Genomic DNA, 14222 nt, shown 5'->3' with positions numbered 1-14222 from the left:
GCTTAACCTGGTACTCAACCAGCTTATGCGTCACCCGTTTGAACCCATCCACAGGGCATCGCTTCAACACCTCTCATGGAAAACAGCGCTCTTGCTCGCTCTAACCTCGGCCAGAAGGGTTAGCGAGCTGCAAGCCTTGTCCATTCAAGAACCATACCTGCAATTCAGAAATGATAGGGTGATACTGCGACCAAACCCTAAGTTCATTCCAAAGGTACCGTCGGACTTCCATCTCAACGAACCATTGGTCCTTAGGTCATTCTTCGCCAACCCTTCCACAGCAGCAGAAAGGTCGCTGCACTCTTTGGACCTTATGAGGTGCCTGAAATTCTACCTGGAGAAGACTAAGGATCTCAGGAAATCCTCACAGCTGTTCGTGGCATACAGCAGGCCAAGAATGGGCCTACCCCTCACGAAGCAAAGCATATCCAGATGGATCTCCTCGGCAATTTCCTTCTGCCACGAAAAGGCCGGCCGGCCTTTGAATGACCGTGTTCTAGCTCACTCAACCAGAGCGATGTCTACATCGGCAGCACTGTTTGCTGGAGTACCGATCCTGGACATCTGCAGAGCGGCGACTTGGAAGTCACCGCACACTTTCTCCAGACACTACTGCCTGGATATCGAACTCCAGAAGGATGCGGCAGTGGGCCCAGGCGGTGCTTCGCCATCTCTTTCAGTAAGGTGAGCCTTCCTACATCCCGCCTTCCAGGTATGCACATTATTGCTCTGATGAGATTATGTCTAAGCTGTCTCTTTATTGTATGATATTATATGCATTATCTACTATGACGGCAGAGCAACTCTGTTTTACAAATGTGCTACTGTGATTGCTAGCTACTCTGATTCAGGCATGTGAATCTATGAAAGACACCCCTAATACTGGATAAGAAATGCGTTACTTACCTGTAACAGCAGTTATCCAGTATTGGTGTCTTTCATAGATTCACATGCAACCCTCCCGCCTCCCCTGGAAGGACTCACTTCCCTCTCGGAACTATACTACGCCAAACCTAGCTGGGTGCGTACGAAAATCTGAGGGACTGAGGCTCCTCCCAGGAAGGTTCTAGAGGGAGGTCGGAGCTGATTGGCTGACTATGTCAGTTTGGTCCTTTTTACATAAGGACAAGGAAAGGCTACTAAGGGGAGGCCCTTAGGCCTATTTTCTCTATGTATGTCTATAGGACATTACTTTTTTATTTACCGGAGGCTCCCGTCTCGACGACGGGGAATGATTCAGGCATGTGAATCTATGAAAGACACCAATACTGGATAACTGCTGTTACAGGTAAGTAACGCATTTCTTTTGTTTTGTTCTTTTCTCATCTTCTTGGGATGGTGGAACCACATGTATAATCAAGTAAACCTGGAGGAAAAGCAACCGAAAGCCAGGGCTTTCCCTGGGAACCAGAGACATTAGGGACATACTCCCACCCTTTTCAAAGTTGTTCAAGAACTACTTTTTGTTTGAGTACCTTGTCCTTTGTTTCGGGATGTTGTTGATTAATAAATATGCCTTTAGGCTTGAACTGCCTAATCACCCAAGCAGCTGGTTTTGGCCTTCTTTAAACCCCTAAGTGACTGCGAAAGAACCCTTTTTCGGCCCAGAACTTACAGGGCTGAACTGTTCCCATGAGGCACAGGGTCAAGACTGATTTGCATGTAGCTGTGTCTGAACTGGAGTCGTGAAGTGAGCTAAAGAACGATGATAGATTCAACCCAGATCTGTGACTGGAGGTGAGTGTCTGAAAAGTTTCAGCGCTCCATCCATCATCTCCTTGTGTTTGCTTAGAAAGCAGAAAAAACAGAAAGGGGAACTTATAAGCAGATGTATGGTGCCATGAAGCTTATGCCTATTCTGATGAAATGGCTGGTGAGTGCACAACAGTTACAAGTATGGTGGGAGAGCCTGAATTAGATATAGCATGATGGCAAGACTTGGGAATGTCGGAGTGGAATAAGAAATGAAGAGCCATGTAAATTTAAATGTGCATGGACTGCAGGTGTGCAGTTATCCGCAATTGGTATTGTCTGAGGCACCTATTAATAAAACAGTAATGGAAACAGAAAGAAAACACTAATATGGGTTATCCTTTTAAAGATTCAAGCTTGAACAACCAACAGAAGAAATTAGGTGCTTCCCAAATCTTGAGTAGCTCACAGTGCCTCACCTGAACCCCTTACCTTCCCAGAGTGGCAGGTGATTTTGACAACCTAGAACATGACCCTCTAGTCCCCAAGAGATCATTGGAAACAGATCATCACATTTCTTTTCTCTCTCTTGCATGGCAGTAGTGAACAAAAGAACGACACCTAGAATGTTTACAGTATAGTTATTGAAACTATCGTAGTCTATTATGAAGCAAATGTGCTTCTATAAGTAAGCGAATGCAACTAAGCAACATAATCAGCATTACAAGCAGGTTGTATACAATAAACAAGCCAGCAACGTAATCCGCATTACTAGCAGGTTGTATACAATAAACAACCCCACCATGGCAAATTATATATCTGTCTAGGCCTGTCCTCACTATATGAGCACTGGAATATTAGTGAACTCTGGGTTTAGCAACAGACCCTAGACCTTGTGTACATGGTTAGGTGGTCTGCATCATGGGTGTTAACTCAGTTTACACAAAACTGCATGCCAGGCTGTGCGGGAATTCTCCTCTGTCCCCATGGTGCCAAGACACAGTTTATGTGATAAGAAATACTGTGTTGGAAAGCCGCAGCTGTGCTACTGTGTTTTGTCAAGAATGTTGAGAGCTGTTGCTGACCGAGCAGAAAATTGAACAACATAGTGTTATGTATTGTAGTCGACCTTGTACGAAATATGCAGACTTGATCCCAAGAAGAGTCACTAAATAACAAAACAAGATGTACAGCTTATTTCTAAAATAATTTCACAAAAACAAAAGTGTTATATGTGGCTGTGCATGCAGAGGCAGCCTAAAACATCTAATACACAAAACTAAGCTGGAACCAAAGTGGACCCGGAAGGGAAATCACTCCAGCTGCCCAGGAGAAAGGAGATGGTGGCTGCCCTGTAAATGTATTTCACAGAGCAAGGCCTCTAAGAAGAAGAGAGACACAAATAAGAGAAGTGTGTAGCTAGTTCAAGCACTGGTACCATCACCACCACAAGTGGGAAAACAGAGGTGAGAAGTACTGGGAAGCTGGGGACAGGTGGACAATGCTGGAGTAAACGTTGCAAAACAGCGGGACATAGAGCAAGGTCTCCTCCATAGCAGGAGACGCAAACAGCAGTGAAGAAGAGCATGACAGCCCCACCATGAGGTAACCTGGGGCCCCAGCGTGCCGCATGCTGAGCTGGCATTAAGTTAGGAAGTAGTAATACTAGAAAAGGGCACTTATATACATGCCTCTGGTGTAGTGAGGAGGAAACCCTTAAGCTTATGCCTACTCTTAAGTGTGTATGGTGGAAGACCCTGAAAAATATGTAGCTAGCCCTTGGCAAAAAATGTCATTCTATTTAGTTGGTGGAATTTAGTGACTCCTATTGTTGTGTGGAATGTAGAATGTAATGTGGAATTCCTGCCAAATTCCACCAAACCCTGCATATCAGATTTTTTTTCCCCACAAAGCTCCACTGGCAAGCAAGATTTGCCATGATTTCCAGTCGCTAAGACAACTTCCGGCGAGATTGTCTAACACGGGTGGTCGCGAGCAGTTGCTGGCAGAGGGCATATTTTCATTTAGATTTTGTACTCGAGCGGCAGCGAAAACAACTCAAGTGGGCATACGCTTTTGAGTGCGACATGCCTATTTCAGCCCTTTGGCAGAGCTCCACAGAATCGCGCAGAGTTTTTTTGAGCTCCACCAAGTGAAATTCCACAAGTTCCGCCCACATCTAGCTATAGCATGATCGCAAGATTTGGGAATGCTGGATTAGAATATGAAACAGTGCATTTTGAAGAAGTGGACTGACAGTGAAATTAGGAGGAGGGAAAACATCAAGGGCTGCAGAGGCAGACGAGGCACAAATACCAACCACAATAGAGCCTTGCAAGGAGACACAACAGTGCAGAGTTCTAGACATTAAGGAGCAAGTGGATAGACAGGAGAGAGAGTTTCATATTATGCAGGTTCCTAGGATAACCAGGAGACCTGGGCAAACTCAGGGGACACAATGAGCAAGGTGGACAAGGGGACAATAGTAGATGTTGCAGCCACTGAAAAAATAAAGGACTTGAAAGATTAACTATTACTTTCAACAACAGAAACATCGGAGAATGCCCAGTGATATGGCAAGGAAAATAAGCCAACCCCTGTCAAACAATGCCTTTAAGGCATTTTTCTTGGACTTGAAGCAGTCTTTTTTTAGGCGATTTAAACACTGAGGCAGCAGACATCAGCTGAGAGCTTAACAAGGTAAATACGGACCCGCAAGCAATAAACCAACATTTGGAAAATGCAGATAGTTAACTAGAAGCAGCTTCAGTTGGTCTACACACAACAGTGGCAAACACAATTGAAGTTCCTCCTTTATATAAGTACAGATATAATGTTGAGGCAAGAAACCTCAAAGATTCACAGGGGAAGGACAAATATATATGAGGAAATGTATCAAGCTATCCTGAAAGTGGGGCTCAAAACCCGAATAGAAATATTACCACTGGGTTATCAGACAATTCAAGGACTCTTGAAGCCTAGAGACATAGTAGCCAAATGGAAGACCTAAGCATCAAAGAAAAACGTCTTTAAGATGCTCAACAGCAGGTAAGATTCAGCTGCAAGGCCAATCAAATTGTTCTGTTTCATGATGTATCTGAAAGAACTTTACAACTGAAATGAGAGATGTGGTCAGTGACACTGGAACTATTACAGAAAAACATAGGTTATAGCTTGCTACATTAGATATGGTAGGACAAAGAAGCTACTACGAGTAGGTGAATGAGCCCCAACATTGTCCAGGAATTTGTTTATAGAAACATTTGCATATAGCACTCTTACATTTTAATCCAATACTTGTCTAGTAAACCAGACTGAGTCTGGACAGAGCGAGGATGAGAGAAAGTGAGAGGTGAGAGAGGGTAAAGCGATGTGAGAGTGCAATATGCAGACTTTCTATGCTTAAAACATTCTAACCTAATCCCATTTACGCACTGCCCATGGGAAGACACTACATACCGTGCATTACTGCTCTTTTAAATTAGATAAGTGCTGTATAACAAACCGAAACCAAAGGGGATGATGGACGGAGTATTGAACACTGCAAGCACTCACCCCCAGTCAACTGATCTGGGTTTAATCCAGCATCATTCTTTAGCTCACTCTGCCACCCCAGTTCAGACATGGTCATATGCAAATCAGTCTGACCCTGTTTCTCATGGGAACAGTCCAGCCCGAACTGCCAAGCCATGTCTTCCCTGGACCAGAAACGAGCATCCTGGGACCGGTTTCTGGCTAATCAGTTGTCATCAGCCAGGCTAGCTTGAATCCATTGGCAAAGTGAGCAAGGGACCCACGTCTGGCATGCTCTGCCAATTTCGGGCAAACAAAGCAAAACCATAGGGGATGATGGACGGAGTGTTGAACAATGCAAGCACTCACCCCCAGTCAACTGATCTGGGTTTAATCCATCATCATTCTTTATCTCACTCAGCCACCCCAGTTCAGACATGGCCATATGCAAATCAGTCTGACCCTGTGCCTCATGGGAACATTCCAGCCCGAACTGCCAAGCCATGTCTTCCCTGGACCGGAAACAAGCATCTGGGACCGGTTTCTGGTTAATCAGCCAGGCTGTTTTGTAATTACTGGAAAAAGTGTTTTCTGATTTTTTGGGGGTGGAGGGGTAGGCAGCCGAATAAACACTGATAAGCACTTTTTTTGAAAGATTTGGAAACACTGAAAAAAACACCACTGAAATCCACAAAAAATAAACAAATAATAAAAAAGAAAGAAAACTACTTATCTACTATCCCTAACCTGCTTACCATGGAATGAGAAATCGTAAGATGGCATTACTGTTTCCAGACCATCTGACGTCCCTTCTATTTGCCTCATATAATAAGAAAAAAGAGGACTCTCCTCTGTCCTGCCTATTCCAGCAAGGGTTCGTTTTGGCCATTGGCATCACCAGTCTCGCTTCCAGGTATTTTGTACACCTATTGGTGGAACCTAGGGGTTAGGCTCTCCTTTGGTCAAATAGAGTATCCTGTACAAACCTAAAACAATACGAACCATAACACACTCACAATTCCAATACAAGGCTGTAACACAAGTCAAGAAATGTCTTAAGATCTAGTTTCCCCAAGTGCAGATGAGGTCATTATGGAATGTAATCTAAATATAGTAAGGGACCCGGAGTGAGATAGGTGTGGTGTAGGGCAAAGCACAGATGGCGCAGTGTCCAGTGGGTTAAAAGGGAGATTCATGTGGCAAACAAGAGAGGGATTATTTGCGCGCCCACATCCACAAGTCATACTCCCATCTTGACTCTCCACAGATCTCCCAAGGCGTCTCCGGGAGCAACGCTTCATTTTAAATCCACACTGACCTGAGGACTACGAACCTTGTGTTCCCTGGTCGCGCATCGTACATTGCGCACTGCATCATTTGTAGCTGCCCCCTTACCTGCACGCGCCCCAGAGCGCCTCCCGCTGATCGTCCCCTCCTTGCCGGTCTGGTCCACGGAGCAGGGACGGGCGAGTCCACCATCTTGGCCGGCTCTGGGGTCAGCGCTGCAGTCTTTTGGCCCCTCCCCCCCTGGCAAGCATTTCAGGCGCCTGGCGGATCCCGCGCCTATCTTGACTCTCCACAGATCTCCCGAGGCGTCTCCGGGAGCAACGCTTCATTTTAAATCCACACTGACCTGAGGACAACGAACCTTGTGATCCCTGGTCGCGCATCGGACATTGCGCACTGCATCATTTTTAGCTGCCCCCTTACCTGCACGCGCCCCAGAGCGCCTCCCGCTGATCGTCCCCTCCTTGCCGGTTTGGTCCACGGAGCAGGGACGGGCGAGTCCACCATCTTGGCCGGCACTGGGGTCAGCGCTGCAGTCTTTTGGCCCCTCCCCCCCGCCACACCCCTCGGTCCTCCTCCATTATGTGTCCCTATATCTTGGTCACACGGCCCCGGCAGCGCAGCGGGCGCGACGAAGGCGCGCCGAAGTTGCGCCTAAGTGAAGCCTGTCTGCGCCCGTCCACGACGGGCCGGGACCAGGGGCCGCAGACTCTGTCCATTCTTTGGTTTACACCTCAGCTCAGCTCTCTGCACACTCTGCAACCTCCCCTCCTTCCCCCTCTCTATTGCATCGTCTTGATTCTCTTGGTATCCTTGTCCCCCACCCTCCCTGTTTGCTCTCTCTCACCCACAGCCCTACCTCCCCTCCTTCTGATCCCTCTCCTGTCATTCGCCCTTCTTCTGTCCCCTCGGCAGCTTCTGCTTACCTGCTTAACACTCGCTCTGCAGTCAAGCACCAGCTGGAACTTTTTAATCTTTTGAACACAGACTCCCCAGATTTTTTATTTCTCACTGAGACTTGGTTCTCCACTGACTCCCTTCCAGATCTTCTGGCCATTCTTCCCGATACCTATTATGCCCTCCGAGCAGACCGCCCGGATGGTAAGGTTGGGGGAGGTGTGGCGATGATTATCCGTTCCACTCTGAAATTCCAACTTCTTGCTCATCCCCCCATACCTAACGTGGACTACTTGATAGCCCGATCCCTTAATCTTTCCGTACCTCTTACCGTAGTTCTTATGTATAGTCCCCCTCAAGTCATGCCTTCTTATGTAGCTGCTCTACAGGATCTTTTGGCCACGCTGGTGGTCAACAACTCTTCGGTTCTCCTGCTTGGCGACTTTAACTTCTGGCCAGGTGACCCCAGGGAAGACCTGTCGTCCAAAGACTTTTCCGCTACCCTCCAGTGTTTGAACTTCTCATCCCATGTTTCGGCCCCCACTCACGTCCAGGGTCATATCCTGGACCAAATCTGGTCATCACGCTGCGACGTTTCATCCCCATCTATACTTCCTTGCGTCTGGTCGGACCATTCTATCATATCATTTTCCATCCACTTGGGTTCGGCCGACAAGCTCTCTCTACCCAAAAATATTCTAGCTCGTAGTTGGAACCAGACTGATCTTAATTCTCTCTCGCTCTCCCTGGCTTCCTCTGCTCCTGATCTTACCGATCTCTCTTTGGATTCTCAGGAAGATGCCATCAGTATCTGGCTCTCTTCTTCCTGCGATCAGGTCGCCCCGCTCAAGAAGGTCAAAGCCGTCCGCCCCATGACACGCACAAATGGTTTACTAGTGAGCTCAAAGCTCTCAAACTCGACCTCAGGCGGTCGGAACGTCATTGGAGACGGAACTATTGTCCTACTCTCCGCGCCAAATATAGACTCCTTCTCAACGATTATAAAAGAGCGATCCTCGCGGCTAAAACTAAATACTTCACCGAGAGACTGGCCCTCTCTGCCAATAAATCTCGAGAAATATTTTCCTTGGTTCACAATCTTGCCACCTCTGACCGCACTAGCCTTGTCCCATCTCAGATCCTCACTCAATGACTATTTTATTGACAAGATCGTCAACATAAAGGCCAATATTCCTACTGTGCTTCAACCCGGCTTTTCCTGCACCCTCCCCTTGCCCTCCTCCTCTGGATCATTTTCCACCCATCTCTCTGGACCGATTCCTCAACCTGCTTGTAAAAGTCAAATCTGGTTCTCCGGCGGACTGTGCTCCTGCACGGATTCTCAGAACTCTCTTTACTAGCTGCCCTGCCCCTCCTCTTGCCCTTCTTAACGCTTCTTTGGCCGTGGGCTCTGTTCCTTCATCTTTCAAATCGGCTATAGTTCTTCCCATACTTAAAAAAACTGGTCTGGATCCCTCTCTTCTTCCTAACTTTAGGCCTATCTCTCTTCTCCCCTATCTGGGTAAGATCCTTGAAAGCTATGTTACATCTTGTTTGTCCACCTATATCTAGGAGACCCACCTCCTGGCCTCCCACCAGGTGGGTTTTCGCCCAGGCCATTCCACGGAGACAGTGGTCCTCGCGGTCCTGGACGAACTCAAGGGGAAAGCTGACATCAATCTCCCCCAAGCCTTGGTCCTCCTCGATTTGTCCGCTGCGTTTGACACGGTCGACCATTCCATCCTTCTCGACCGTGTCAGCGCAGCGGGCATCCGAAGCGCTGCCCTCTCTGGGCTTGCGTCCTTTCTTCAAGGTAGGTCCCAAGCGGTCCACCTCTCGGGTTTCTCCGCTCCTCCTCGTTCGGTTACCTGTGGGGTCCCCCAAGGTTCTTCCCTTTCCCCTCTTCTTTTCAATCTTTATATCCACCCTCTTATCATCTCTCTTCTCGAGCTGGGGTTCTCTGTGTGTACGCGGATGACCTGCAGCTCGTTTTCGATCTTTCCTCCCCTTCTGATTCCCTCCCTAAGTTCTGTTCCACCTTAGTTTTCATATCTGTATGGATGAGCATCAATCATTTGAAGCTCAATCCTGACAAGACAGAGCTTGTCCTCACGGGTGGTCCCTCAAACCCTTGGTCCTCGCTCCATTGGCCCCCTTCCTTCGGTTCCCTCCCTTCACCGGTTTCCTCTGTTCGAACCCTGGGCATCAAGGTCAGCCATGACCTGTCCATGCATGCCCAAATTAGCTCCGTCGTATCCTCTTGTTTTTTGTCCCTCCGTCTCATCCGTAAGATTTCTCGGTTTTTCTCGTCGGGCGCCCTTAAAACCATCGTCATGGCTCTTATCACTTCCCGCCTTGACTACGGGAATGGCCTGTACGTGGGCATACCTGCTTATGAAACCCGCCGCCTTCAGGCCTTTCAAAATCCGGCAGCCCGCCTCATTCTCCGTCTCCCCAAATCTTCCCACATTACCCCTGCACTCAAGTCCCTTCATTGGCTTCCTGTGCACCTCAGATCTTTTTTCAAATTGACCTGTTTGGCCTTTCGGGCCCACACCCGCTCAGCTCCTCTCTTTATCAGATCTCTCATCACTCCTCATGCCCCCAGTCGCACTCTCCGCTCCTCCTCTCTTTCCCTTCTGCATGTCCCCCGCTTCCGTAAATCCAGAACTGGGGGCACCCGATTTTCGGTGTTGGCCCCACGGTTCTGGACCAGTCTTCCTCTTTCCATCCGTTCTATTCCCATCTATACTCACTTCCGTAAAGCTCTCAAAACTTTTCTGTTTTCCCAGGAATTTCCCTGCTAGTCTCCCTGGGTCCCCTCTGTGAGTCTGGTCAAGTCCCCAGCGCCAGGAAGCCGCTCGGCCGCAGTGCGCTTAACCAAGTTCCTTTTTCATTTTCATTTCATTTTCATATAGATAACTTGTCGCTGTCCCAGGGCTTCACCAAACATATCCCAAATTACCATTTCAGACCATGCTCAGATAGAGATAATTTAGAAGGGAATTGGAAATTCGATATAGGGTTATTTAGAGACTTGTTTTAAGGAAAATACAGTTGTGAACACACTGCTGTCAAAAAGGGGAATGACCATTATTCTATTGGCCCAGGCTGCTAGGTAGAGAATTTTAACCCTGGATAAAACGAATTCAGATATTAGGGAATTAGAGATTATAGATAAACAGGTACCGTCACATGCAGAGAAGAGGCAACAGGCAGTCTTAACGGAGGCATCTTCTATAATCAATACAAAGAGGGTTAAAAATTGCTGTTGAAGCTAGAACAAATGGTTTATTATAAAAGTGACATATTGTCCTCATGCTGGTTTAGAGAGTTGGGCGCCAATGGATGAAGACATGTTGGGAGTCCTAATTTACTGTGAGGGGGAGAGCAATAAGGTAGCAGCTCTCCTAGCTGCGGTAGAAAACGTCAAAAAGCTTCTAGACCAGGGGGGTTTGGTACTAATCATCCTTCTGGAGCTCTGCATTTGAATCTGTAAATCATAACATTCTTGCAGAAAGAATACATAGAGTTTGAATTGCCGGATCAGCCCTAACCTGGTTCAAGTCATTCCTGGTAGACAGAACCCTTCAGATTTTTGAGGGGAACTCTTTTTCGGACACTTCCTCTCATATGGGGAGGACCCCAAGGCTCCAAGTTGAGCCCTACTTTTTTTAATTTGTATATGAGACGTTGGCTGATATTGCCCTCCCCTATGGATTTCATTAATATCGGTGGCAGACTAAACACAACTGGTTTTCTACTTCTCCCAGAATTGGCCATAAAGGCCTAGGAATGTGGCTGGACAAATCTCTTAATATAGACTTCCCCCATGCCATAAAGCCTGCCACCATCTTTTATGGCATATTAAGGATGTGGCACAAAGTCCTCCCTCTTCTTCTTCCATTACAAAAAGACTGTGAAGGAACTGGGGTCACCAGGTCCCCGGGGGGTAGCTTGGCCCGAGGAGGTAGGCACCCAAAGCTTAGGTGTAAAGTGACCATACAGCACACGCATCCACTGAGACCGGTAACGCACACAATGACTTAGACCACACCAGTGACTTTTAATTTAAAACAATGTGCTTTTATCTGGAAAAAATGCAGGGTATGCAATTACTCAATGCATTAACTCATTAGCACCTGTCCTCAGCGTGAACATTTCATTATATTACTGTAGGCAATTAATCAGCATCATCCTAATGAAGAATAAACATTTCCTCATGTAAAGCAACCATTTCATTCAAGGAAATCAAACGTTGCATTGCTCAGCAATAAAAATTTCATGAATCAGGGGTAAACATTTCATTACATAGGAATAACCAACTCCTTGAGCAAATAGGGACATTTCATTTAGCAGTGATGGCCCACTCATCAGGCAGAAATAAACGGGTATCAAAACATTTCTTCAGATCCCAATATTTCTTCAGGAATCAAGCATTTCATCACTTATAAACATTGTCTCCGCCTGTCAGGAGCTATTCCCCAACCAAAGGTTAACTTTTATCAATTGCGGCCCTCCCCCGGTGCCTTTTGGGGGCCTCGGCCCAGTCCCAGTACTTATAGGGCCAACGGGGCCCAGCAACAGACTTCCCCGCAGGAGGGGAGGACACGGGCCACCCTTACTGCTCCCAGGGGCCCGCTTGTCCACAGAGTCTTCCGTCCTCCTCCCCGGGGGTGATTACCTTGTAATCTTCGGCTCCTCCTGAGCCCTCGCGGAGATCTCCAGCTGGGGTGTGGCACCCGGGGGCGCGCGCTCACTACAGCGCCCTCCGGTGATGTCGGCCTCTTAGGGGGGGGGGGTGGCGCCACCCTTCGGGGTTGATGGCGGCTAATGGGGGCTCTCGGGCTTGGCCTGAGCCTCCGCACGGGCTTCTCCTCAGGTCCCGGGGCTCCGAGCTCTTCCCGGGCCCAATGCCAATCAGCGGCCTCACCTGACGGGGCTCGATGGCGCGGACCAATTGGTGCACTGCGGGGGGGCGGGGCTTGTGACGCGTCCCCGTCACGTGACGAGAGTTCCTCGCTTCTGAGGCCTAGCGTGGCCGTAGGCAGCGTCAGGCCCTCGAGAGGCACAGCACGGCCTATTTGGGATTCCGGCGGCCCTCTCCTCACACCGGGGGCCGCCGCAACGTTACGCCCAGCGGGGTCCTCCTTCACTCAAACGCCCGGCTGCGGCGGCACGGACTGTGACAGGCAGCCCCCATGCGGCGCTCTTCAGCGTTCACAGCGTTCTCCGGGCCGCGTGATGCAGAACGGCCGGGCTTTTGAGGGGGAAGCGCGGCAGGGGCACGCAGATCACTGATGACCGGGGCAGCGGTGGTGAGTTGCACAGAGTTCTTCTCAGGTAGCGCGTCACGGGGGCACACAGCGCACTTGAAGGCCAATTGGCGCTTGACAGAGTTACAGCGCTTCGAGACAGTCTCGGCAATAACGCTTTGGTGCAGCCCTAGTCCCAGGAATCACAACACTCTCAGGGGGGAATGCAGCGCTTGGTAGAGATGGCGCTGAGGGCAGGTTCCTCAGTAGCGCTTTGTGGGCCTAGCGCTTCAGAGCACAGTAGGGGAGCGCTGGGCAGGTAGGACAGGTCCGTGTTCCAGCGCTTCCCAAGCAGGTAGACAAGGCAGGACAGGCCACACTGGGCAGCTTGTGGCGGGACACAGTCCAGGCAGGGCAGATGACAGGCGCTGGTTACCTGGTTGATCCCCAGTAGTCCTGGTTAGTACAGGTAGGTAGATTCTTTCGGAGCTAGATGGTTCATGTGCCCTTGGTAGGGAGTTACTTGAAGAGAGGGGGGGTTGAGTTGAAGGCTTGACAAGTTTCCTCAGCAGGTCACTTCAGGTGGTCCCTGGGTTCCCCTCCCGCCTGGCCAGATCAGTGGGCTAGTTCAGTGTTCCTCGCACAGCTTGGTGGGCAGCGCCTAAACCCTGTCACCCCCAGCAGTATAGGTTCCTGACTAGACCCTACCGCCTAAATCTCCTGCGTAGGGTCCCCCAGGTCAGCAATGCCCCAACTGCCTAAAAACTTTCCTTCCTTCCTTTCTTTATACATGCCCAGGTCAGGTGACCTCCCTCTAAGGCGGCATAAACAGACTCCGCCCCTATTCTAGAAGGTTCCAGGAGCTTCCCTAATCTAACTATGGGCAGGCAAGGCAGGCTGGTATGAGAACAATGTTTAGGGTTTCCAGCCAGCTCCTGGCAACTAGAGTGTGACTAAAAAGACCACACTGCAGTAGCAGGGGCCTGTGGCAGCCATGTTTGAAGTAAAGAGCGCCTGCACCTTACCGTTGATTAGCAATGGGAAGGTGCTCGGAGACCTAACGCCAACAAAAAAGAAGGTGGGAAAAATGAGGCAAGGGCGGAAAAAAATAAGGAAAGACCACCCTAGGGTTGACAGGTCTAACAGACTTGTAATTTAGTTGCTTTTCCTCGCTCGCTTGGATTATGGCAATTCACTTTACCTTGGTGCACCCTAAGCCACCGTAAAGGGATTGCAGGTGGTACAGAACACCGCCGCGCGAGCATTCCTAGGCATCAATCTGCTCGACAAGCTCTAGGTCTCCTTTACTGGCTCCCTGTCACTGAAAGGATCACATTCTAATCGCTCTGCATTGTACAAAAAAGGGCCCTAATCATTCTACCCTTGGTGTCACCCTATATTCGTGGGAAATCGTTGCTCTCTTCTAATGCTTATTTTGCTATGGTCCCTGCCATCAAAAGAGCGAAATACGCGAGCGAGCGTTTTCATATAATGCGGCCAAACTTTGGAATAGTCTTCCTTTCTCCCTTCGTTCAAATTGTAAGGAACTCTCCTTCTGAAAATCTTTGAAACCCTGGG

The sequence above is a fragment of the Lissotriton vulgaris genome, unplaced genomic scaffold (assembly GCF_964263255.1).
Source record: "Lissotriton vulgaris unplaced genomic scaffold, aLisVul1.2 SCAFFOLD_4546, whole genome shotgun sequence".
Taxonomy (NCBI): Eukaryota; Metazoa; Chordata; class Amphibia; order Caudata; family Salamandridae; genus Lissotriton; species Lissotriton vulgaris.
Note: the sequence above shows the minus strand (reverse complement) of the source record.